Genomic DNA, 26,413 nt, shown 5'->3' with positions numbered 1-26,413 from the left:
AGAGAGGAAAAAATAGCACTGAGCTTGTTGAAAAAAGAAAAGGGTAGAAGTGATGTCACTTTTGCCATCATAGAGAAACAATAAAGATGAAAACCACAAAAAATATTCCTTTTTTTAATATTACATGTCTTCTAAATCTAACAGTGAACACTAAAAAGAACAGGATAGGTATGGTAAATAAGTAATTGCTTAAGGGGGCACTATGTCGAAAAACTGTAAAATTTAAAATATGTGCAAACTTATACAAATAAGTAAGTTTTTTTACCAGTAAAATGAGCCAGAAATTACTTTTCTCCTATGTTGCTGTCACTTACAGTAGGTAGTAGAAATCTGACAGAAGCGACAGGTTTTGGACTTGCCCATCTCTTCATGGGGGACTCTCAAGGATTTATTTATTTTCAAAAGCACTTGCTCTGTCCAACTGCCAAAAAAACAACAACTGTGTAGTGACCAGGGAAGCTGGCCAGCATCATTGTTTAAATCCTTTTTAGGCAATATCTTTATAAAGAATAAAAGCCCTGCTGAGAATCCCATATGAAGAGATGAACTAGTCCAAAACCTGTCACTTCTGTCAGATTTCTACTACCTACTGTAAGTGAAAGCAACATAGGAGAAAAGTAATTTCTGGCTCATTTTACTCTGAAAAAAACATACTTCTTATTTGTCTGTTTGCACATATTTTACATTTTAAACATTTTCGCCATAGTGCCCCTTTAATGGATGATTTTTTTTTTTCAGTTAATATGACGTTTCATCCCAGAACAGTTAAGAAGAACACTGGAAAACATATATGATCCAGCAATTCTGTAACAGTTTCGAACCCTCACCCCATATCAGAACATGGGGTAGGACCAAATGACTAAATACAATCTTCAAGGAAAAAAGAACACAGGGACACTGAGAGCCCAATATAGTGTAGTATGTATGGACAAATGGGAAGAGTGATGAAAGGTAAGCATAAGATACTCACAAACCAGGGTTACCTTTCAAGCAACCACTGTAACAGCAGGTGTGGAGATTACGCCTGTCCCCACTCGGGGATAAAAAGTCGCTCTCTGTAGATTGAAAGAAACGTATAATGAAAATCAATGCCAGTGAACAGATAAAACGGGAAGCTTTTCATGTTTATTTATTCTACACAAACAGCTGAACACATTCTAATAAGGGCAATTTGATCACTTAGCTCCTGAGTGAAGGAGAGGCTTGAACTTTAAACCCTTCCAGTAACTTGAAAAACCATCCCTCTATATATCGATCTATCTGTAACGATTGTATAACGTTTTGGTGTAGCAACACAGACGTCGGATTATGTGGTGATCTGCAGAATCACCACATAATACAGACGCTATACCTGATTATGTGGTGATCTGCAGAATCACCAATAATGCAAGAATAGCTAACAGGAATACAGAATGAGATGTGCTTGGTGCAACAGTAACTGATTAGTTTAATGAGACCTCACCAGAGGAGCTGGTGGGTACTATCAGAAGAGCACCTCACCAGTGGCAAGGGCCCACTGGTGAGTAGAGAGGTCAGACAGGCTAGGTTCGGCAACTGGGAGGCAGATACAGTACAGAATCAGTAGGCAAAAGAGTAGTAGGTATTCAGGCAGAGGTTCAGCAACTAGATCAGATGGGCAGAGGTACAGAAACGTAAAGCAATAGCAGAGTCAGAGATAAGCCAGAGTCATACACAGAATATCAATAATAATACAATAGTCCTAGTCTTGTGTGAAATCCCTGGTTTCCTCCCAGATCAAAGCACACCAGATACTAGTCTAAGGTCTGAGCGCTAACACGTATGTATTCGCAACCGCAGACAGGCTGCGAGTGAACAGGGAAGGCTTAAAGAGTAACTGTCAGGCTGCAGAAGCTAATTTAAACCTCTATTCTCCTGTGTTAAACAGTTTAGAAGGAAGCCCAAAAGCAATTAGTGAAGATAAAAATCTCAGTTACCTTTGATGTGTGCTTATCAGCAAGGCTGTTATTCTTAAGAAGAGGCAAGCCGCATACCATACTGCAAAGCATTCTGGGGCTCTCCCCTCGGCTGCTAATGAGACGTTACAGCAGCTTGTAATCGCGTAGCACTGATAAATCTCGGGCAGAGTACACTGCAGGAGTCAGCTATTGTTCCTAGCCACATGGCTCATTAATATTCACTGCACACTGTGTTGTTCAAGTACGAGCTTATCTGTGATCAGGAAGCAGGCAGGACATGACGACACATTTGACAGAAAAACATGGAGCCTGCCATGAGCTGTCAGGAGCATCTATCTCTGCATATACTATATACAAATTCTGTGAAATCCAAACCTGGACAGTGAAATGCATATGTAATGTAAGTACAGCCAATCTTTAGCTACTGATATATGTGTTTATTTTCTCTGAGACCTTATACCTAACAGCTCCTCTTTAAGAAGCAGAGGAGACCTCACAGCCACACCCACAACAATCAGCCAATCCTGAGCGGCGTGAGATCCCTCTGACGTCAGCCGACCAGCGGGTCAGCTGACGCGCCTCCTCCCAGCATAAAGGTCCTGTCTACACGCGCGGCCGCGCGATACAGTGACCCTATGTGCAAATGACAGTCCCGTCTTCAGCATGCTAGACGCCGGCGGAACGGAAAAAACCTCTGAGCAGGGAACCGTGGCGGCTGCGGAGACACTCTGCGTGCCCGCAGCCGCAAGCACAGCAGATGTTACACTATCTATCATTTTTTTTTATTCGTTTCATGCTGTGTTTACTGTTTTAGACCAAAGATGAGATTTGAGTTTCATTCCTCTTTCAACTCTGGCAGTTTTGCTAGACTTTTATCTTATGATCTTATCTTTTATGATTAACAAGCCAACGCCGGCCATTGCCACATAACACCAATCTTTTGCTCACTACACTGGCTACCCATAAAATGGAAAATCCTTTTCAAAATTGGCATGCTAACAATCAAATCTCTCACGACTTAGGCCCTGGATACCTGAAAGATTTGTTGCAACTGCGTCACGCCTCCCACAACCTTAGATCAAAAGGATCCAGTAACTTGACTAACCTCCAGTTCAACTAAAAACCTTTGGAGCCAGAGCTTTTCTGTCATGCTGCCCCTACCCTGTGAAATGCATTGCCAAAATTAATCAAGACTAGGTATGGTGAGAAATGTCCCTTCCGTATTCTGAGGAAATTCCTATTTCCGATTTTTCGATTTCCATTTTTCTGATTTTTCCATCTTTCAGATTTTCCGGTTTTCCAATTTCCGAGGAGTGCAGTCATTTTTTGTATAAGAAAATGCACAAAAATGAAAGAAACATGGAAGAAATGCAACATGTGAAAACAAAAATAAAAAATTGTGATTGCTCTAAAATTTTAATTTTGCAGAAAAAAAATCTGCATTCTCTTATTGGTCCAATCCTTCTGAGTTCTGTGACTGGGCTAAAATTCCCCAGCTGCGATAATTCCGATTTCCACGGAATTCCAATTTCCGTTTTCCGTTTTGATTTCAGATGAAAAAAAAAAAAAGTACTGCATGCTGCTGTTTTTTATTTTTATTTATTTTTTTTTTCTTTCAGAATAAAAAATCTGATTGTATAAAAAAAACACATGTAGTTTGCAAGAGGCCTCACAAATGTTTTGTTGTTGTAATCATGGCAGCCATAGAAGGCAGGGACGGATCAAGACCAAGTTGCGCCTGGGGCAAGGTCAGGTTTTGGCGCCTAAAGGTCAGGTTTTGGCGCCTAAACTGCCATCCATTTTGACACCTTTTTAAGAATTCAATAAACTGCGCCTGGGGCAAGCTACCCGCTTGCCCCCCCCCCCTCCCCCCTAGATCCGTCCCTGATAGAAGGTGAAGGAGAAATATACATGTAATGAAGGAGGTGTGTTAAGTTAAGAACATACCGGTAGTGCTGTTTGAAACATAAACTTAAAACATAGCAGAGGAAGAATTAGGTAAATTGAAAAATGTTTGGGTGTGTCTGTATTCACCATGTATGCAGTGCTCTTCCCCCCCACTTTTTGGGTTAATGTGACCCGTACCATACTTAACTGGCACAGATTTGCTTGTAATAATAATAATTTGATGTGGAAGGAATAAATTAACATCCCTTCATCAAGTGTCAATTCAAAGAATAGTTTTCCAATTAACTCTTTGGGTAGATTTTTCTTTTACAATTCAAAACATTTCTACTGAACAACAGAAATCTTTCAAATTGCAAGGCTGTGGGGTTACCTAACAGCAATAACTTTGCAATGTCAGTCTATTGTGTAAAGTTTGATTTTTAAAGCTACAGAAAAAAACTTATCTCAGCAGGCACATAACAGAAAGCTTCCTAGTTTGGATAAAATAAGGATACTATGACCAGACGGTAATGGAATCCCACCTCCCTTTGAAGAGTTTACACAGTGATGTAAGCATGTTGTCTTGGTGATGTTTACCAAGGGGCAGTAATCTGTGACAATAGAGAGGAAAAAATAGCACTGAGCTTGTTGAAAAAAGAAAAGGGTAGAAGTGATGTCACTTTTGCCATCATAGAGAAACAATAAAGATGAAAACCACAAAAAATATTCCTTTTTTTAATATTACATGTCTTCTAAATCTAACAGTGAACACTAAAAAGAACAGGATAGGTATGGTAAATAAGTAATTGCTTAAGGGGGCACTATGGCGAAAAACTGTAAAATCTAAAATATGTGCAAACTTATACAAATAAGTAAGTTTTTTTACCAGTAAAATGAGCCAGAAATTACTTTTCTCCTATGTTGCTGTCACTTACAGTAGGTAGTAGAAATCTGACAGAAGCAACAGGTTTTGGACTTGCCCATCTCTTCATGGGGGACTCTCAAGGATTTATTTATTTTCAAAAGCACTTGCTCTGTCCAACTGCCCAAAAAAAAACCTGTGTAGTGACCAGGGAAGCTGGCCAGCATCATTGTTTAAATCCTTTTTAGGCAATATCTTTATAAAGAATAAAAGCCCTGCTGAGAATCCCATATGAAGAGATGAACTAGTCCAAAACCTGTCACTTCTATCAGATTTCTACTACCTACTGTAAGTGACAGCAACATAGGAGAAAAGTAATTTCTGGCTCATTTTACTCTGAAAAAAACATACTTATTTGTCTGTTTGCACATATTTTACATTTTAAAAATTTTCGCCATAGTGCCCCTTTAAAGGATGATTTTTTTTTTCAGTTAATATGACGTTTCATCCCAGAACAGTTAAGAAGAACACTGGAAAACATGTATGATCCAGCAATTCTGTAACAGTTTCGAACCCTCACCCCATGTCAGAACATGGGGTAGGACCAAATGACTAAATACAATCTTCAAGGAAAAAAGAACACAGGGACACTGAGAGCCCAATATTGTGTAGTATGTATGGACAAAAGGGAAGAGTGATGAAAGGTAAGCATAAGATACTCACAAACCAGGGTTACCTTTCAAGCAACCACTGTAACAGCAGGTGTGGAGATTATGCCTGTCCCCACTCAGGGATAAAAAGTCGCTCTCTGTAGATTGAAAGAAACGTATAATGAAAATCAATGCCAGTGAACAGATAAAACTTTTAAAACATGGATGTGGTTGAGGTGGAAATCTGACCACTCCAAAGGACACTCAGAAACAAGTATGTTTCATAACACAAGAGAATGTATTTATACACTTCAATTCAAAAAGCAGTAATAGTCCAGGTCTGCATCAGAGGTGTTTAAAGAGACACTGAAGCAAAAAAAAAAAAAATATGATATAGTGAATTGGTTGTGTACTATGAATAATTACCTGAAGATTAGCAGCAAAGAAAATATTCTCATACTTTTATTTTCAGGTATATAGTGTTTTTTCTAACATTGCATCATTCTATAATATGTGCAGATTACACAACACTCAGCATTCAAAATGAGTCTTTCAGAGCAGTCTGTGAAGTAATGACCTCTCCTCTAGCAGAGGAAAAGTAAATAGTACAGGAACAGTTGAGATAATAAAAGTCAGATAACAGCCCTCTCCATGACTAACTTAGTCAGAGAGCTTAATGGCTTGTTTGCATAGAGATAACAACTGGAGTTTCTCAACTCTTCCTGTACTGGAAACAATTACACTGATGTATCTGAACTTAATGTTTTATTTCTTATGCTAGGTACACACCATACAATTTTCTGTTAGATTCTTCTGTTAGATTTACCTACAACATGGAAAAAAGCTATCTGGCAGGTAAATCTAAGAGAAAATCTAACAGAAAATTGTATGGTGTGTACCTAGCATTAGCTGTGCTACACATACAAATCATAATATCATCATTTTTTTTTCGCTTCAGTGTCTCTTTAGTGCAGACCTGGACTACTACTGCTATATACTCCTTTTTGAAATGCCTGAAGAAGTGGGGTCACGCCCGCGAAACGTGTTGCGTAATCGTGGAGTGTATAAATAAATTATTTTGTGTTATACCTTGAAACATACTTGTTTCTGAGTGTCCTTTGGAGTGGTCAGATTTCCACCTCAACCAAATACAATCTTCAGTTTCCACAAAATTAAACGATACATTATTTTCAGAATATTTACAAATACTTTTAGTGATACTTCACAAGCACCTGGATAAGTTCTTCACCGGCGATGTGAAAGCTTGCAGCTGTTTGTTACCAACAAAAGTTCAATGAACAGTGTCGGTAATAACTGATATGGTTCATTTATCAATCTCACTGTCTCTATTTGTACTTTTGTCTCTGATGTCCTTCAAACATTGTTACAGACGTCGCTGCACAGCAGGCTAGGAGCTGGATTCAGCAATGATCACAGTTTCTACAGCCCCTTTCACGACGATGCAGGCAACTAAATCCTGGGAAAAAATCTCTCTGTGTTATTGGATTCTCTGTGTCAAGAGATGCACTGTGCCTTGAACACAAAAGCATCATGACCCTTGCAAGCTCTTAGTGAACTTGCTGGCAGGGGGTGGCATTTAGATGGAAGGTGGCTAGGACAGAGTCATTTGTATGTTGCTCGTAGTCGGCCGGGTAAGAAGGTGGTGTAGGCATTGGGCACTAAATTAAGATTGCAGTCCTGGAAATCACATCATTTACATCCTTTAGCAGCGAGAACAAACATACCACCCGCCCACACTTTTTTGGAGTCAGGGATGTTTTGTTTGTTTATCTCTTTTGTTTTATTTGTTAGTTAGCTGCTGCAAGCCATGGCTAAAGATGGCCTGAACGGTTCACCGGCAAACTTATTCACGCAAACATTGGGGGTTCACGTTCACGGCGAACCGCAAACTTTATGGCGGTTTGACCCGCCCCCTATACTACATAATTGGGCTAAACTTTGACCCTCTACATCACAGTCAGCAGACACATGGCAGCCAATCAGGCTGCACTCCCTCCTGGAGCCCCCCTTCCTTATATAAGGAAGCAGCGTTGGCCATGTTCTCACTCTGTGTGATGCAGTATTAGTGAGAGAAGGGAGAGACATTGGAGAGAGAGGGAAAGCGATAGTTAGGAGGTCTGTTAGCTTGCTCCTTGCTAATATTTGTTCCTGAAAAGCACCCCCAAAACAGCTCTTTTGAGAGCTAATGTTCTTGTGATGTGTTTTTTTCTTTTTTTGTGGCCATCTGACACTTGCATGTACAGCCCTGTCTGTCACAGCTGGCCCTTGCTAATTGCTATACTGTGCCAGGCCCAGCACATTCAGTGCCTATCTTTTCACTGCACCTGTGTGTGTGACAGCTACACATTGTACTGTCTGTAATACCAGTCAATGCATACCTTTCACTGCACCTGTGTGACAGCACACAGTTTTATATACCAGTCACTGCATACCTGTTCACTGCACATCTGTGTGACCGCATGCTGTTTTATATACCAGTCCGTGCATACCTGTTAACTGCACCTGTTTGACAGCTGCACATTGTATTGTAATACCAGTCACTGTATACCTTTCACTGCACCTGTGTGACAGCATGCAGTTTTATATACCAGTCACTGCATACATGTTCACTGCACCTCTGTGTGACCGCACGCTGTTTTATATACCAGTCCGTGCACACCTGTTAACTACGCCTGTTTGACAGCTGCACATTGTATTGTAATACCAGTCACTGTATACCTTTCACTGCACCTGTGTGACAGCAAGCAGTTTTATATATCAGTCACTGCATACCCGTTCACTGCACCTCTGTGTGACAGCACGCTGTTTTATATACCAGTCCGTGCATACCTTTCCCTTGAATGGATGGCAGACTTGCCCTCCATAACAGATTGTCGTTACAGGATTAAAAGTTTATTCATCTCATATACAGCAGGGCCTCGGAAGAGTCCTCCCGTATTGTTATTTTCCGTCACTATCTCCATGAGTCGGGACTTGCGTGCCATGCCTGCTGCCTTCCTTGGATGTGTGGTGGTAACCGTTCCTGCTCCTTTGCCCACAGCAGCAGCCAGGTGTCCGTTAACCTCCCTGGCGGTACGCAGATGCAGTGGCTGCGTCCGCGGGAGGGATTTTTTTTAAAAAAAAATGTTTTGTATTTTAGCTAGCACCGGGCTAGCTAACTATGTGCGGAAAGTCCCCCGGCACCGGTCTGACCCCCCGATCGCCACTGGTAATATTTATCCGTCCGCGATCCCACAAGAGCCGCAGCTTCCCAATTAGCTTCACTCATCGCTATGGCGACGATTGGACATGACGTCATGATCAGTCCTGATCCTCACCATAGCGAAGCCTGCAGCTGATTAGGAGGTTGCGCCCTCGCTGGATTCCTGGGGGGGAGGGGGGGTATGTATTGCGGCGGCAATCGGAGGGGACCAGAGGCACTTGGGGGGCGTAGTTAGATAGCCAAGTGCTAGCTGAAGAATATAAAACACATTTTATTTAAAAAAATCCTCCCAGGGCCATGTGATCCCCTGTGGCAGCTAGCCTGACACTGTGTCGGGCTTACCGCCAGGGAGGTTAATGAAATCTTTGAGCGGAAGAAGCCAATGTCTGCCAGTCACTAGAGATGGCCTGAATGGTTTGACCGTGAACCGATTCGTGCGAACATCTGTGGTTCGCATTTGTGGTGAACAGCGAACCTTATGCTAGTTCGACCCGCCCCCTATACTACATCATTAGGCTCAACTTTAACCCTCTACATCACAGTCAGCAGACACAGGGCAGCCAATCAGGCTACACTCCCTCCTGGAGCCCCCCTTATATAAGGCAGCTGCGTCGGCCATTATCTCACTCGGTGTGGCTGCAGTAATCAGAGGAGGGAGAGGAACCTGCTGTAGACATAGGGAAAGCTTAGTTAGGCTGTTGTAAGCCTTGTTGGCTTGCTCCTTGCTGATACTTATTGCTAAGAAGCAACCCAAAACAGCTCTTTTGAGAGCTAATGTTCTTTTGATGTGTGTGTGTTTTTTTTTTGTGTGGCCCACTGACACTTGCATATACAACCGTCAGTCGCAGGCAGCTGGCCCTTGCTAATTGCTATACTGTGCAAGGCCCAGCACATTCTGTGACTACCTTTTCACTGCACCTGTGTGGGACAGCTGCACATTTGTAATACCAGTCACTGCATACCTGTTCATGTTTACTGCACCTGCGTGACAGCAGCACACAGTGTTATATACCAGTCACTGCACCTGTTCACGTTACCTGTGTGTTTTACAGCTGCACATTTGTAATACCAGTCACTGCATACCTGTTCATGTTTACTGCACCTGTGTGACAGCAGTACGCAGTGTTATATACCAGTCACTGCATCTGTTCACGGTACCTGTGTGTGTGACAGCTGCACATTTGTAATACCAGTCACTGCATACCTGTTCACGGTACCTGTGTGTGTGACAGCTGCACATTGACCGGAATCGAACCCTGATTCCCCGGCCATTACCCGTGGTCACCATGGTACAGAGAAAGTAATATGGAAAGTTTTACCTGTGGTCACCATGGTACAGAGAAAGTAATATGGAAAGTTTATCACACAGTTGAATGAATGGCAGACTTGCCCTCCATAACAGATTCTCGTTGAAGGTACTGAACAGACAGCAAAAAAAGTAATTTAAAAAAATAGATGTAAGCTTAAACAATGGTAGAGAAAGAACCATCGAAAGTTGATAAGGCAGTCAGACATTACCTGACATCACTGAGGAAGAGCAATCTTGGTGCGCACCAGTCCAGCATTGCATCTCTACACAAACAGCTGTTTGCGGTGCGTTAAACAGTGAGTTTGGTCTGTCAGTGTGAAGCAGTACACTACTTACATTACCTGCAGGGGCGTAACTAGAAATCATTGGCCCCCCCCTGCAAAACTTTTGATGGGCCCCCCTCCCCTGCTTTATGCACAGGAAAACTAAGAACCAATGGTTTTAATTTGTGCACACTTGAATGTGTTTTCCCTATGCAGATAAAAACAGACAGCAGTGAAGCACTGCATGCATTTTCTATATCAATTACATTAGCTTCTGTGATAACACCTGCATGTTTTCACACATACAAACACGCATGGAGTGCAGAAAATGCATACAGAAAACCAACAGATGAGTGTGCTCTCAGCCTCAGCTTATTACACTCACTCTGTACATCTCTGATGGAGCAGAACTGGCTGTGCAGACTCCTCCAGCATCACTACAGTACAGAGCACTTGGGGAGGGGGTAGAGAGGTTGGGTACAGTGCCCTGTAAACAAGAGCCTGCTGCACACTAAATAGGGACTGTCTACAAATCTTTGTCTGTAAAACTTTGTATGAATCATTATCAGTGGCTGAGCAGATGCAGTCAGGACAATTGTGCAGAGACCAGAAAGCTTTTTTTCTCTGTGCCTTTACTTGTCAGTCTCTTATGACAGGGAAAAGAAACTCCCCCCCCCTACGGGGCCTACTGTGGTTTCTGGGCCCCCTCTGCGGCTGCATCCTTGCAGGGTCTATTGTGACGCCTCTGATTACCTGCTGATCCATGTCTACACACGCAAGATGTTTCAAGCACTTTAGGCCTCCAAATTAGGAATGCAATGTGATTTCTGCCTTTTAGGGATTATAACCCTGCTGTGTGTCAAATCCTTATTTTTCCCCGAGACTTTGGGCATGTATCCCACTCCGCCATGCCCCCCCCCTCCAGGTGTTAGATCCCTTGAAACATCTTTTCCATCACTTTTGTGGCCAGATACGGTGTTTGTAGTTTTGAAAGTTCGCCTGCCCATTGAAGTCTATGGTGGTTTGCGAAGTTCGCAGATTTGCAAACCTTTTGCTGATGTTCGCAAACCGAAAATTAGAGGTCAGCGACATCTCTATTTATGGCGCCTTGGGCAGAGTGGGAAATGCAGGCTGTAAGCATGTGGCTGTGTGTGTGGATGTGTTCGAAACAACTAGAATTGTTCCCATTGTATTGTGTGTGGTTGATTTATTTCTCTTTTGTTTTGTTTTTTCAGGTTGTCACAGCATTAGTGGCAGTCCCCTTGCTAAAGGAGGTGGTATTCGAAGGCATTGAGGGGCCTTGAAAGTTGAGGGTGGAACACTGATAGCGATGTTCTGCTACTCTGATTTAAAAATTAAAATGTAAATTAAACAGCTGTGACCGTGGGAGACAAGATGTATTCATGACGCATGTCGTCCATTCATGTCGCATGTCACATTCCATGACATTCCCATGCTTCCTTCTTCAAACTGGAAGGAGGAAGCGTGGGAGTGACCTGGAACGTGATGTGTAGGATCCAATGGATGCATGGGTAAGTTATCACGCGTCTCCCACGGTCACAGCTGTTTAATTTACATTTCGAATATGAGTCGTTACGTACTCATAGCTACTCGGAAGAGCATCGCTAAAGGTCAGCTGTGGGTCTTTGGTTTTCATCCACATTTGGTTGAATTAAGGTGGGGCCTCCTCAGTTACCTCTAGCAATGGGACCAATATTTTGAATAACTGTCTGTTCCATTGTATGGATTTGTTATGTTAAGCTGGCCATACACTGGCCCGATTTCCCGCCGATCGACAGCAGATTCGATCACTGGGATCTAATCTGCTGTCAAATAGTTAGTGCTAAACGCACCCGACCGATTGATTTCCTCCTGATATCAATCGGTCCGTCGATCGCGCTGTGTGGGAAATTACCGTCGATCGCCCGCGGGTAGGGAGCGCGTCGCTTGCGGCGTACGATTCGGGGCATTTCGACGCAGGTATACATTACCTGAGGCTGGCTCCCGGGCATCCTGTCCGTCACTGCTCCCGTCATGGCACCTCCGGCATCCTCGTATAACTTCCGCTGTCACTGCAGTGACAGCGGAAGTACAAATAGAGGGCGCTCTATTTGAACTTCCGCTGTCACTGGTGTGATGGCGTAAGTTATACGCGAATGCCGGAGCCGGAGGTGCCACATGACGGGGACATAACGCCCGGGAGCCAGCCTCAGGTAATGTATGCTGGGGGGGGGAGGCGGCAGCGGCAGCTCAGCAGATTGTGAATCGGTTTCAGGCTGAAATCGATTCACAATCTGTTTGCAGGAAAGGCAGCCATAGAATCCTTATCTGATCAGATTCGATCAGAAAGGGATCTGTCTGTTGGTCGATCTGATGGCAAATCGACCAGTGTATGGCTACCTTTAATGTTTGTTTTGTTTATACATTGTTAATTTAACTGTTTAATTTTGTTGTTGTGAGTAAACTTGTAGATATGACTGGAGTAAGGCTGTTTATTTTGGCTTAACGCTAAGTGTTATAGATGGGTTATGACAATATGGGAAAGAGTGTGTGTGTGTGTGTGTGAGGGGGGGGGGGGTGTGTTAGGTGTGCATAAGGCAAGGGAGGGTGAGTGAACACTGCAGGGTCATGAGATGGTCATGTGATGGAGAGCAGCTGAAAGTGGGCAGCGTAATATGATTGGAAGATCCAAACCACAGTGGGGTTATGGATTTGCACTTGCATTATTGCAGTCATATAGCAAGAGCCTTTTTAACCTCCTTAGCAGTATGGACGAGCTTAGCCAGAGGGTGCCGCTCAGGCCCTGCTGGGCCAATTTTGTTGAAATAAAAAGGTGCACACGCAGCCGGCACTTTGCCAGCCGCGTGTGCTACCTGATCGCCACCGCAGCGCGGCGATCCGCCGCGTGCAGCAGCAAAAGAGGGTCCCCCCAGCCGCCCAAGCCCAGCGCAGCCGGAACAAACAGTTCTGGCCAGCGCTAAGGGCTGGATCGGAGGCGGCTGACGTCAGGACGTCGGCTGACGTCCATGACGTCACTCCGCTCGTCGCCATGGCGACGAGGAAAGCGAAACAAGGAAGGCTGCTCATTGCGCCCTCTAGTGGGCTTTCATGCAGCCAACTTTCAGTTGGCTGCATGTAATAGTTTTCTTTCATTTAAAAAAAGCCCTCCCGCAGCCTCCCTGGCGATCTTAATAGAACGCCAGGGAGGTTAATAGATCTAGGACGGCCTAGATCTTGTTGCTAGCCTGGCAATCTTTTAATGGGGTGCAGCGCAGCACAGGGGGGCTGGTAGCGGCATTGCAATGACCCAGAGGCATGTCATTGTACACATTCCAGTATGCCACCACGGGTTCTCTTTAAGCCAAAACTTGCCAGGGGTATGAATAATTATGGGCAGCACTGTATGTGACAAAATATACAAAATGCCCCCCCCCCCCCCCCATTATGGGAGATTCATAAATAGAGTGCCATTGGGGGTAGGTGACAGGAGGTGACTAAGCTTCAAGGGGCTGCTCCCTAGCAGGGCCGGATTACCGACCAGGCAACAAAAGCAGTCGCTTGGGGCCCCATTCAGAGTCAAAGGCAGAGCCGGATTAAGGCTAAATGGGGCCCTAAGCAAAGTAACTGATTTGGGCCCCCCCATCATGTCGTAATAGAATCAGAAGATGCAGCTGAACAGCAATATGCCGCACACACCGGGCAGCCGAGCTACTGGTTGCTATGGGCAACAGCACGCTTTCCTCTGTGGGTGCACAATGCAGGGAATAGCAGCGGCAAAATGCAGAGTGAGAGATGAATGGCTGGGACATTTGCACTCAGGGGCTGGGGCACCCCTGTGAAGAGGGCGCCAGATATCACAGCAGCAGCACTTTCCCCCTGCATCTCCAGCCTGGCAATAGCAGAAAGCTCTGGACACCGCCAAACCGGAAGCCGTTCCCCAGACAGAATTACATAACCACTCCCACCACCGAACAACCAATTTCCTCCCAAACTAGACAGACACCATGCAGCCTCCATCCCAGTGAATACGATAGTCCAGCAGAGAAGGCAGCCGCAGTGGGGGAGAATTACAGCACCAGATGAATCACATTCACCTATTGCGATCCAAGCAATAGAGGTCCCGTCATCCGGAGCCCATCTGTCTCCTCTAGAGTGCTGCCGTTCTGTTACTACTACTATTACTACTTCCTACTTCCTGTCTGATCTGAGAATCAGGAAGTTCAGAGCGAGCGGCTACACTGTAGAAGAGAAAGATGGGTTTCAGATGACGGGATCTCTATCGCTTGGATCATGGATAGGTGAGTGAGCATTTGCCATCTGCTGCTATCATTCTTGCTGCAGCTGTGGTTCTCTGTGGGAAGGGAGGGTGGAGTGGGCAGCGGCAGAGCGCACAGTAGCAGGAGGGGGACCTAGGAGGAGAGCCTGGCTCTGAAGACAATCAGCAGCGCACGGCATCATTTGACAAGACAAGACAAATAACATTTATATCGCGCTTTTCTCCTGGTGGACTCAAAGCGCCAGAGCTGCAGCAACTAGGACGCGCCCTATAGGCAGTAGCAGTGTTAGAGAGACTTGCCTACGGTCTCCTACTGAATAGGTGCTGGCTTACTGAACAGGCAGAGCTGAGATTCGAACCCTGGTCTCCTGTGTCAGCGGCAGAGCCCTTAAAGGGACTCCAAGCAGTGCCTGTGGATATGCCTTTAAGCATACCCACAACTAATTCATTACATCCTCACACCTACCAGCATGATGTTTGTAATTATATCCCCCTGGGTTCCTTATATTTCATTGCATTGTGCTGAATCGAGCTGCCAACTTTGGAGAAAAGTCGTCCTGTGGTCGTGATTTCGATCGCGGAAATTTTGAAAACTAAAAGGCATAGAGCAGCCGTTTATATATCATTGGAAAGAGGAGAAAGAGAGCTTTAAAATGATATGCATCTTTCCATAGTTACTGCACTGCTCAGAGTCCCTTTAACCATTATACCATCCAGCCACCACTGACTTTGGAGAAAAGTCGTCCTGTGGCCGCGATTTCAATCGCGAAAATATCGAAAACTAAAAGGCATAGAGCAGCCATTTATATATCATTGGAAAGAGGAGAAAGAGAGCTTTAAAATGATATGCATCTTTCCATAGTTACTGCACTGCTCAGAGTCCCTTTAACCATTATACAATCCAGCCACCGCTGACAGGATGGCAAGGGCTGGTTTATGTGCTGATGGGGCCCCTTTGACTCTGAATGGGGCCCCAAGCGACTGCTTTTGTTGCCTGGTCGGTAATCCGGCCCTGGTCAAAGGGGCCCCATCAGCACATAAACCAGCCCTTGCCATCCTGTCAGCGGTGGCTGGATTGTATAATGGTTAAAGGGACTCTGAGAAGTGCAGTAACTATGGAAAGATGCATATCATTTTAAAGCTCTCTTTCTCCTCTTTCCAATGATATATAAATGGCTGCTCTATGCCTTTTAGTTTTCGATATTTTCGCGATTGAAATCGCGGCCACAGGACGACTTTTCTCCAAAGTCAGTGGTGGCTGGATGGTATAATGGTTAAAGGGACTCTGAGCAGTGCAGTAACTATGGAAAGATTCATATCATTTTAAAGCTCTCTTTCTCCTCTTTCCAATGATATATAAACAGCTGCTCTATGCCTTTTAGTTTTCGATATTTTCGTGATCTAAATCGCGGCCACAGGACGACTTTTCTCCAAAGTCAGAGGTGGCTGGATGGTAGAATGGTTAAAGGGACTCTGAGCAGTGCAGTAACTATGGAAAGATGCATATCATTTTAAAGCTCTTTTTCTCCTCTTTCCAATGATATATAAACGGCTGCTCTATGCCTTTTAGTTTTCAAAATTTCCGCGATCGAAATCACGACCACAGGACGACTTTTCTCCAAAGTTGGCAGCTCGATTCAGCACAATGCAATGAAATATAAGGAACCCAGGGGGATATAATTACAAACATCATGCTGGTAGGTGTGAGGATGTAATGAATTAGTTGTGGGTATGCTTAAAGGCATATCCACAGGCACTGCTTGGAGTCCCTTTAAGGGCTCTGCCGCTGACACAGGAGACCAGGGTTCGAATCTCAGCTCTGCCTGTTCAGTAAGCCAGCACCTATTCAGTAGGAGACCGTAGGCAAGTCTCTCTAACACTGCTACTGCCTATAGGGCGCTGTGATGATCGCTGCTGCAGCAGCTGTTGCTGGAAGTAGTAGTGCTGCAGCTCAGGCAGTTCTGATCTATTTCCATGCAAACTGCATAGCTTTGTCTGTCTTTCCCTGCTGTCAGCTTGTGACTGATTATCATTCACCTGTGTGGGAATCTGCATGTCTGCTCCCATTGGATGACCTCAGTATAAAGATCTGCTTCCTGCAGGGTTTCCTTGGGTTTTCATAGCTTCAGCTTAAGCCTGTCTTGCTGTCGCTTTAGCCCCCGATCGTGTTTCTTGTTAAAGATACTTTGCTGGTCTTTGCATCATATATTGGTTCATTGCCAATATATATGCATACCAGCACGTTTATTATTTTCCTTGTATTTGTGTTACGTTGATATATCAGTGTTGCTGATATATACGTACACGAACTGTTTATTTCCTGTGTTCAGTTAGTCAGTTTCCAGCACGTTTTGGTAGTTTGCGCGTACCGTGAACACCCGTGCTGAGCTAGTTATCCTGTTCCTGGTCCTGTTTGTGGATTGCGTTCATCTCTGCGAAGAGATAACGAATCCTTCTGAATCCTGTTCTGTTCCTGTTTGTGGATTGCGTTCATCTCTGCGAAGAGATAACGAATCCTTCTGAATCCTGTTCTGTTACTGTTTGTGGATTGCGTTCATCTCTGCGAAGAGATAGCGAATCCTTCTGAGTCCTGTTCCCTGTATTACTCCAGTCCTAGTCAGCGTTCCTGCTTATGTCATATATCGGTTCATTGCCGATATATACATATGTTAGTCAGAAGTTACAAATAGTTTCATTGATAGCTGTAATTGTAATACGCTAGGAAAACATACTTATTGTATATTTATCTGTGTTACGTTCATCTATCTTAATCCTGCTATTTTCTGACTGTCCTGTCCTGTCTTTGTGAGGCACGCCATCGCCGCAGCGCATTGGCTGCCTCATTCCAGTCTGTCTGGTTTTGGACGCTTGCTGTCGCTAAGTAGCCGCTAGCTAGCAAGCGTTCATTCTGTCTACCTGTCCTGATCTCCTCAGTTCTGGTTTATGCGCTCAGCGCTACTTTGCGCTGAGACGTTATAACGAAAGCATTGTTTGTGGCTGTCAGATCTGCACCGGCTCTGTGCGCCACAATCTCCTATTGGAGTCAGTCCTCCCCTCCACTATACTAGGGATAGGTGGTTTCCTGGTGCTAGTGTGTGTACCTCCTCCACGCCAGCTCATGCGTTGCATGCTGACTGTGGAGAATACACCACCAAGCCTTACATTATGAAAACCCCATTACCAATCCCCATTGTGGGGGGGATTCCCAGAAAGTATGACACAGTTAATTATGGTTCTTGTTCCTTTAAGAAATTTGAAGAACTTAACCCTGAAACAGAAAATGAGTTTTTCTCTGAATGTGCCAGGTTCCTGGCCAATCCCGATCTCCAAGCGACTCCTGTTTCAACCTGGGCACTCCAGCTAGTTTATATTTTGTTTAAAGGGCAATTGCTTCAGTGGGCATGTGATGTTCTTAATCATTCCGATTTGAATGAGAGACCACTGGAATTTCTAGCGTTTGTGATCCATAACTGGTTGCGCATAGATCCATTGCCTTTTCCTCTAAATGAACTCCTGGCAGCAGGCCAATCAGCTGCTCCTTCAATTGCTTGCAAGAATGAGCAGCAAGCAGAAAGTGATACTGATAATTTTCCTGCAGCTTTGAATAAATCATCAAAAACCGCAAGGTCAAAGGCAAAACGCAAACGTTCTAAAAAACGTGTCCAATCTGCAGAGTCGTTATCCTTAGCGACTGAGACCTATAATGAGATTCTGCCATTAACAGATAATGAAATGCAATTGTCTTTCAGGGGAGTTAAATGGACTTATGAAACTACTAATGAACTTTCATCACTGGCTAGGGAAAATAAAGATTTTTGTTTAAAAGAATTATCTGAGTATGATTATGAGGAGATATTACAGAGTATTGAACAAATCAACTTATTTGTGAAGCAAGGAAAGTTTGCATACACTACAGTTAAACACTTGCTACAGGTATTAGAGATTCTTAAGAATAAGGAATCTGCCAATCACCTGCTAATTAACCCAATATATGTCCCTGCCACAATCATATCTGCAAACTGTGATCGGCCTGTTAAGTATGCTTGGAATCCTCCATTTGAGAAAGGAGAGATGGAAGCTCTGGTCAATGAATGGAAGAATGATTCAAGTTCATTTTGTCAATTTTACAGTGCAAAAGGTGAATTAGTATTGAATGCATGCATTAAGTCTGCCTATAACCTAATAAAAACTGGTGTGTGTGGGTATGACTTTGTGGCTCCATTGATCGATGTGTGGAAAATGATTTTGGATGATTTTTATGCGATTCAATCAGTTGATACCAGGGAAGACACACTGTCAATTGGAGACTGTCCCACTTCTCCAGTTACTGAGTCCCTGCCATGTCTTGTGAATGTTCCTGTAACTCCACCCTGTACCATGGATAACTCAGTGTTACTTCCCAGTAAAACAGAAGCCACTGATACTTTCTTAACTTTGCCCTGCACAAATTTCTCAGCAGAGAATCCAGAGGTCCTGCTGACTTCTGAGTCCAGCCTAGCCAGTACTCATGAGTCTTTGTTCAGTGAAACAGACACCAGAAAAATCTTGCCTGTCTCTGCAAACACTTCTGCAGAAATTACCCGTGTTAATAAAGTTCAACTCCTGTCTGATCCAGCAGATGCCAATAGATGCACTACATCAGTTTCCGAGTCCCAGCAATCCTGTCCAGAAATCTCAGAACCCCAGCATCTGAATTTTCCAATTTTACAATTGAATGGTGATTCAGATGCGCAAACATTGTGTCTTGATCTTCCTGTTTCTACACCTCGCTCTAGTTTCGTGAATAGCTCAGAGCATCTGCTCTGTGAACCTGAAATCGCAGAATTATTACCTTGTTCAGAAAATGTTCCAATAAATTTGCCCTGTACCATGAATTGTGCTGTAGATCTCTCCAATGAAACTCAGGTCACAGAATCATTATGCTGTCCAGCAGGTGCTTCCATGGTTTTGCCCTGCAATATGGACTGTTCAGTGATCCTGTCCAGTGAAGCTGTGGTCGCAGAGTCTTATGCTTCACCCAGTACTTTGGATATTTCAAACCCTCTAGCAGAAGGGTCTGAGGCACTGCTTACCTCAGTTGGTGTTGCAGTAATATTCACTTGTCTAGCAGCTGTTTTGGAATTACAGTCTGCTCTAATAAAACTTGATGAATTTCTGCCCAGCAAAGCAGAAGCCATTGAAATATTGTCCTCGTCAGCAAGTGTGTCAGATACCTTGCCCTGTACACAGTCTGATTTAACCAATGTTGTTGAGTCCCTCTCCAGTGTTGTAACAGCCGAGGAACTCCAGCCCTGTCCTCTGCATGTTTCAGAATCTTGCCCTGTAACATGGATAATTCTGATTCTCTGGTCAAAATAACAGAAGTCTCAGAATTTCAGTCTGATTTAGTAAGCATTCCTGAAACCCTGCCTTGTATCCTGAAAGATTCTGGTTCTCTGGCCGCTGTGGCAGAGGTTCCAGAGTCCCCTTCCTGTCCAGGGAATTCCTCAGTTTTGCCTAGTCCAGTGGGGGCTGCTGCAATACTGACTTGTTCTGCAGCGCCTCATGAGCTCCAATCCAGTATATTAAATGAGTCTCTGTCCAGTCCAGAGATAGTTGTGGAGCCCCTATCTGGTTCAGTGCATACATCAGAAGATTTGTCCTGTCTTGTTAGTGCCCCTGAATCTGATTTGTTACTGACTTTGCTGGAATCAGCGACATCTAAGTCTGATCCTGCATTCTCGTGTAAAAATCCAGTAGTTGCGAAGTCTAGTCATGATGATTTTTTTTGGCCGGTCCTGGTTTTGGTCCCGTCTTGGCTGACCCTGAGGCTCACAGTTCCTTGACGTGCCCAGAGGTTTCTCTTGTGCCAGTGTGCCCAGATGTTCTTAGTGTGCCAGAATGCCCAAGTGTGTCTAAGGTGTTAGCGTGCTCTGATGCTTCCTTAGTGGGAACATGTTCTGATGTTGCCAGTCTGCCTGCATGCCCAGAGATGGTTCTGGTCCCTGAAAGCCCTGATATTGATGTTTGTCCTTGTGGCCCTGACTCGGGAATTGCCCTAGGTTCCATAGGGGTTCTTGATAGTTCTCCATGTGAGCCTAAGGGGCATTCTGACCTATGGGGATCTCTTTGGAGCTTCAAGGTGTTCTGGGAGGTCTCTGAGAAAACTTGTCCTGGTGCCTTGGACTGGTTCAACAGTGGGTTTTGTGTTGGTAAAGACAGTACCGGTGGGCATTGCAAAGGCTTTGGCGTTTCTGAACGGTTCCTGGAAGGCGCTGGGTATCGCTCAGGGAATTTCGGAGGGCTTTCTTCTGGAAATCATGGTTCTGATGGGTGTCACATTGGGGCTTGTAGTACTGATGGGCATGGTTCTGTAGGTTCTGGTTCTGATGGGTCCAGTCTTGTGGGGGCTGATTCTGGAATTCGGTCTTGCCGGGCTGTCCCGGTCATCATGAATTATCAGTCGGACTGTTTTGTTGGGAATTTCAGTTTTGAAAAGCGTCTGGAATCCGCTTTTAAGGGCGGGGGTACTGTGATGATCGCTGCTGCAGCAGCTGTTGCTGGAAGTAGTAGTGCTGCAGCTCAGGCAGTTCTGATCTATTTCCATGCAAACTGCATAGCTTTGTCTGTCTTTCCCTGCTGTCAGCTTGTGACTGATTATCATTCACCTGTGTGGGAATCTGCATGTCTGCTCCCATTGGATGACCTCAGTATAAAGATCTGCTTCCTGCAGGGTTTCCTTGGGTTTTCATAGCTTCAGCTTAAGCCTGTCTTGCTGTCGCTTTAGCCCCCGATCGTGTTTCTTGTTAAAGATACTTTGCTGGTCTTTGCATCATATATTGGTTCATTGCCAATATATATGCATACCAGCACGTTTATTATTTTCCTTGTATTTGTGTTACGTTGATATATCAGTGTTGCTGATATATACGTACACGAACTGTTTATTTCCTGGGTTCAGTTAGTCAGTTTCCAGCACGTTTTGGTAGTTTGCGCGTACCGTGAACACCCGTGCTGAGCTAGTTGTCCTGTTCCTGGTCCTGTTTGTGGATTGCGTTCATCTCTGCGAAGAGATAACGAATCCTTCTGAATCCTGTTCTGTTCCTGTTTGTGGATTGCGTTCATCTCTGCGAAGAGATAACGAATCCTTCTGAATCCTGTTCTGTTACTGTTTGTGGATTGCGTTCATCTCTGCGAAGAGATAGCGAATCCTTCTGAGTCCTGTTCCCTGTATTACTCCAGTCCTAGTCAGCGTTCCTGCTTATGTCATATATCGGTTCATTGCCGATATATACATATGTTAGTCAGAAGTTACAAATAGTTTCATTGATAGCTGTAATTGTAATACGCTAGGAAAACATACTTATTGTATATTTATCTGTGTTACGTTCATCTATCTTAATCCTGCTATTTTCTGACTGTCCTGTCCTGTCTTTGTGAGGCACGCCATCGCCGCAGCGCATTGGCTGCCTCATTCCAGTCTGTCTGGTTTTGGACGCTTGCTGTCGCTAAGTAGCCGCTAGCTAGCAAGCGTTCATTCTGTCTACCTGTCCTGATCTCCTCAGTTCTGGTTTATGCGCTCAGCGCTACTTTGCGCTGAGACGTTATAACGAAAGCATTGTTTGTGGCTGTCAGATCTGCACCGGCTCTGTGCGCCACAATCTCCTATTGGAGTCAGTCCTCCCCTCCACTATACTAGGGATAGCCTGTTTCCTGGTGCTAGTGTGTGTACCTCCTCCACGCCAGCTCATGCGTTGCATGCTGACTGTGGAGAATACACCACCAAGCCTTACAGGCGCGTCCTAGTTGCTGCAGCTCTGGCGCTTTGAGTCCACCAGGAGAAAAGCGCGATATAAATGTTATTTGTCTTGTCTTGTCAAATGATGCCGTGCGCTGCTGATTGTCTTCAGAGCCAGGCTCTCCTCCTAGGTCCCCCTCCTGCTACTGTGCGCTCTGCCGCTGCCCACTCCACCCTCCCTTCCCACAGAGAACCACAGCTGCAGCAAGAATGATAGCAGCAGATGGCAAATGCTCACTCACCTATCCATGATCCAAGCGATAGAGATCCCGTCATCTGAAACCCATCTTTCTCTTCTACAGTGTAGCCGCTCGCTCTGAACTTCCTGATTCTCAGATCAGACAGGAAGTAGGAAGTAGTAATAGTAGTAGTAACAGAACGGCAGCACTCTAGAGGAGACAGATGGGCTCCGGATGACGGGACCTCTATTGCTTGGATCGCAATAGGTGAATGTGATTCATCTGGTGCTGTAATTCTCCCCCACTGCGGCTGCCTTCTCTGCTGGACTATCGTATTCACTGGGATGGAGGCTGCATGGTGTCTGTCTAGTTTGGGAGGAAATTGGTTGTTCGGTGGTGGGAGTGGTTATGTAATTCTGTCTGGGGAACGGCTTCCGGTTTGGCGCTGTCCAGAGCTTTCTGCTATTGCCAGGCTGGAGATGCAGGGGGAAAGTGCTGCTGCTGTGATATCTGGCGCCCTCTTCACAGGGGTGCCCCAGCCCCTGAGTGCAAATGTCCCAGCCATTCATCTCTCACTCTGCATTTTGCCGCTGCTATTCCCTGCATTGTGCACCCACAGAGGAAAGCGTGCTGTTGCCCATAGCAACCAGTAGCTCGGCTGCCCGGTGTGTGCGGCATATTGCTGTTCAGCTGCATCTTCTGATTCTATTACGACATGATGGGGGGGCCCAAATCAGTTACTTTGCTTAGGGCCCCATTTAGCCTTAATCCGGCTCTGCTCCCTAGTATGTATGGGCTCCTCCATCTTTTCCAGACAGACCCTCAGGTGCCACCATGTCAAGCTCCCAAGGAGGTGTCATGAGTCTTTTACTGCCACAATGCATGCTGGGAGAAGTAGACTTTCCTGGCATGCATTGCACTGGCTGGGAACATACAACACTGCTGTAGGCACTCCAAACTAATCAAACTGAGTTAGACTGTGGGCCTGCCTGGAAAAGATGGATGAGCCCATACAGATGGGGAAGGGGGGGGGGATACTAGGTAGCAAACCACCTACCGAAAGCAAGTAATGCCTGCCACCCCCAATGGCCAATGCTATTGGGGGGGGGGGGGGGGTAGCATAAGTAGCATGTGTAGTGGGGGAAGTTGTTTTTTTTTATAATTGTCAAAATATTTTTAACTGTTGTGGTCTGGATTACTTACTAATATATTTATCTTAATTTACATTTCTAGCAGATGTAAGTTTATTATTGCAAGTAAGGGAACGTTTGCCTTGATCATCCCTCTTTTATTTGCTTTTAGTACAGTTTGTTTTTAAGTCTGCTTCCATCCATGCAATAAAAATAGTTACGGTTTTCTTCTGACTTCACATTACAATTTTGATCTACATAAATCAAATTAATGGAGGCTGACTCGGACTTAGCATGGGGCTAATCAGATTTAGGAGCAAAGAAGTAATTAACCTACAGCTTGATTAATTAATCAAGCTGCAGGATAATTAATTATTTACTCCCAATTATAATTAGCCCCGTATAAAGTTCCAGCTCAGCCCCCTCAAAGTCTGATTCTGGTAGCTATAAAAATAATTAAAACTAATCTCTATTAATAACACATTTAAATCACATTTATTTAAATGGCATTACAGGAATATATTATACATGGAAAAACACACTGATTGGCTAAAACAGTCCAACCACTTGCCTCACATTGTGCTGGCGCCACTGAGGTATGGACTCCACAAGAGCTCGAGTGGTGTCCAGTGGGAAGCAGGATATTTGGATGCCTCCTCCTGGCTGGAAGCTTGGGTGCTGCATAAACCACAATGTTAATTGCAGCTATAGCGATGCACAGTGTACCATTTAAATAAGACCATTGGTGAAAAATAGAGTGCCTGCAATGCAAGGCTCCCTATTACTGCTGCATGATTCGGTGGGTGGTAGTGTTAGTTACTCACCCCTTGCCCATATTAAATAGTGTCAGAAACTCCACTACTCTTCCCGGCAAAGCTGACACAGCAGTTTTTTTCTTAAAGGGAACCTGAACTGAGTAAAATTATTTAAAATGAACACATGATGAATGCAAATGAATATTACATACTTACCTCGCTGTCAATTCCTCTCAGAAGCTCACCTTTTTCTTCTTACAGTGATCCCTTCCAGTTCTGACAATATTTTGTCAGAACTAAAATATACCAGTTGCCGTCAGTTATATATCAGCTGCTATCAGTTACAATTGAATGTGCAATGTCCATGTTTCCTTATGGCTCAAATGGTCAATATTGCAGTTTAACACTGTGCTGACCAGGAAGCTGTTATGGAGTAATGGCCATTTTCAAGATGGAGGATGGAGAATTCCATCCACCACAATGGACAAACAGAGAGGAGAAAGAGATTGATGAGTAGACTACACGGGAGGTAAGTATGACCTGCGTATGTTTATTTTGACTTTTAATTTTCAGTTCAGGTTCTCTAAGTCTAACAAAGCTGTGTCCAGTCCACTCTCATCTGTGTCGCATTGGCCTGCCCATTGCTTAGCAACCACCAATTAGGCCACAGCTTGGGCAGGCTGCGGAAAGGTCGGTAAGGGTGGCTGAAGAGATTCGGAAAACTTCGGAAACGTGACGGTAAGCAGTGAAGGGGTGTGGAGTTTCGGACATAAATGAATTACCAGAGAGCAGGTGAGTGATTAATCCAACCACATGCCAATCCGTGCAGCAGTAATAGAGAGCCTTACATTGTATAGGCTTATTTTTTCACCAACAGTTCTCTTTAATATCTACGCTTTAAATGTATAAGTGGCGTACATAGCACCTAGGTGCACAGATGGACATAACAACTGACCTCCAAATAGCAGTAAAGGTGGTTTAAGTGGTGTTATCAAAAAGCCAAAGCCCTGATATTGGCAGAGGGAATGAGAAAGCAGCACAAAGACTTCAGCTACTAAGTAGCCAAATTCCATATATCAATGGAGGCAAGTGATAGGTTGCCTCGGGTTCAGCTATTATGTAGCTGAACCACGCATCCATTAACTATTAATATTAGGCATTGGTGCGGGTGGGGTGAGGCTAGTGTTAGGCACAGGTAAGAGGTAAGTTATTGTTAGGAGTAGGTGGGGAGAGCTAGTGTGAGAGGTAGGTTTAGTTAAATGATAGTAGAGTATAATTAACATAATGTCAGTAGTAGCAAAATTACCTCTGCAGCAGAGAGCTGCGCGACCGCCGCTCTCGCGTCTGACGTCACGGCGGATTCCGCAGCCGCTTCCTCAACATCGCTTCGCACCAGGTCAGGTCTCTCCAGGGTACATCAGAACAGAAGGGCGCACGCGCGCCCCCAGAGACAGGACCTTTATGCGCTGAGGAGGAAGGTCAGCTGACCGGCCGGTCAGCTGACAACTCTGGTCTGACCCTTTGCCGTCTGATTGGCTGGGCTAGTGGGTGGAGCCGCAGGTATACCTTATGTATTTAAGATCGGGGCTGTCAGTGCATCGTTGTCTGCTGTTGCTGAAACTTTGCGGTTAAGCTCTCAGACCTTAGTTAGTTCCTAGTGTGCTTTGATCCGGCAGGACCCCAGGGATTTCACACATAGCTTAGGATCTTATTTTGATAGCTATAATTATAACTGATATTGTTGCCTTTATGTGTATGAACCTTGCCTGAACTTCTGACTATCCTTTTGCCTCACGATTCTGTACTCAGTCTTTCTGTCTTGTTGCCGACCTCGGCCCCACCTCGACTCTGCACTAGCCTTCTGATTCTGTACCTCCACATTTCTGATTGTTGCCGACCTTGGCTATACTCTGACTACGATTCTGCTTACTGATTTTGTACCGCCACCTGACCGATCTGTTACCGACCCTGCTTGTACGACCTCTCTTGAATTAGTGATAGACCCCACAACCAGGGGCTATCACTTAGGAGTGATAGTCCCCACAGCCAGGGACTATCACTTAGTACTCCTGAGCTACTGTGCACCAAAACACGTGTGATCACACCTTTATTAAAATACTGACATTTTGCTGTACTTATTACTGTTGTATTGCTAACTAGTCTGT

General features: G+C 44.7%; 1 long non-coding RNA gene across 1 annotated transcript in view; it reads right to left on the bottom strand.

Moving 5' to 3' along the window:
• Positions 1-5,418: 5,418 nt before the first annotated feature.
• LOC137522483 (uncharacterized) overlaps positions 5,419-26,413 on the bottom strand; it is a 46,761-nt gene continuing 25,766 nt past the window's right edge. Inside the window, exon 3 of the long non-coding RNA XR_011022307.1 lies at positions 5,419-5,494. This is a non-coding gene — a long non-coding RNA (uncharacterized lncRNA). The remainder of the gene's footprint in view (positions 5,495-26,413) is intronic.

This window comes from Hyperolius riggenbachi, chromosome 6 (genome assembly GCF_040937935.1).
Source record: "Hyperolius riggenbachi isolate aHypRig1 chromosome 6, aHypRig1.pri, whole genome shotgun sequence".
In the NCBI taxonomy this organism is placed as follows: Eukaryota; Metazoa; Chordata; class Amphibia; order Anura; family Hyperoliidae; genus Hyperolius; species Hyperolius riggenbachi.
Note: the sequence above shows the minus strand (reverse complement) of the source record. Positions and strands in the feature narration are given on the sequence as shown.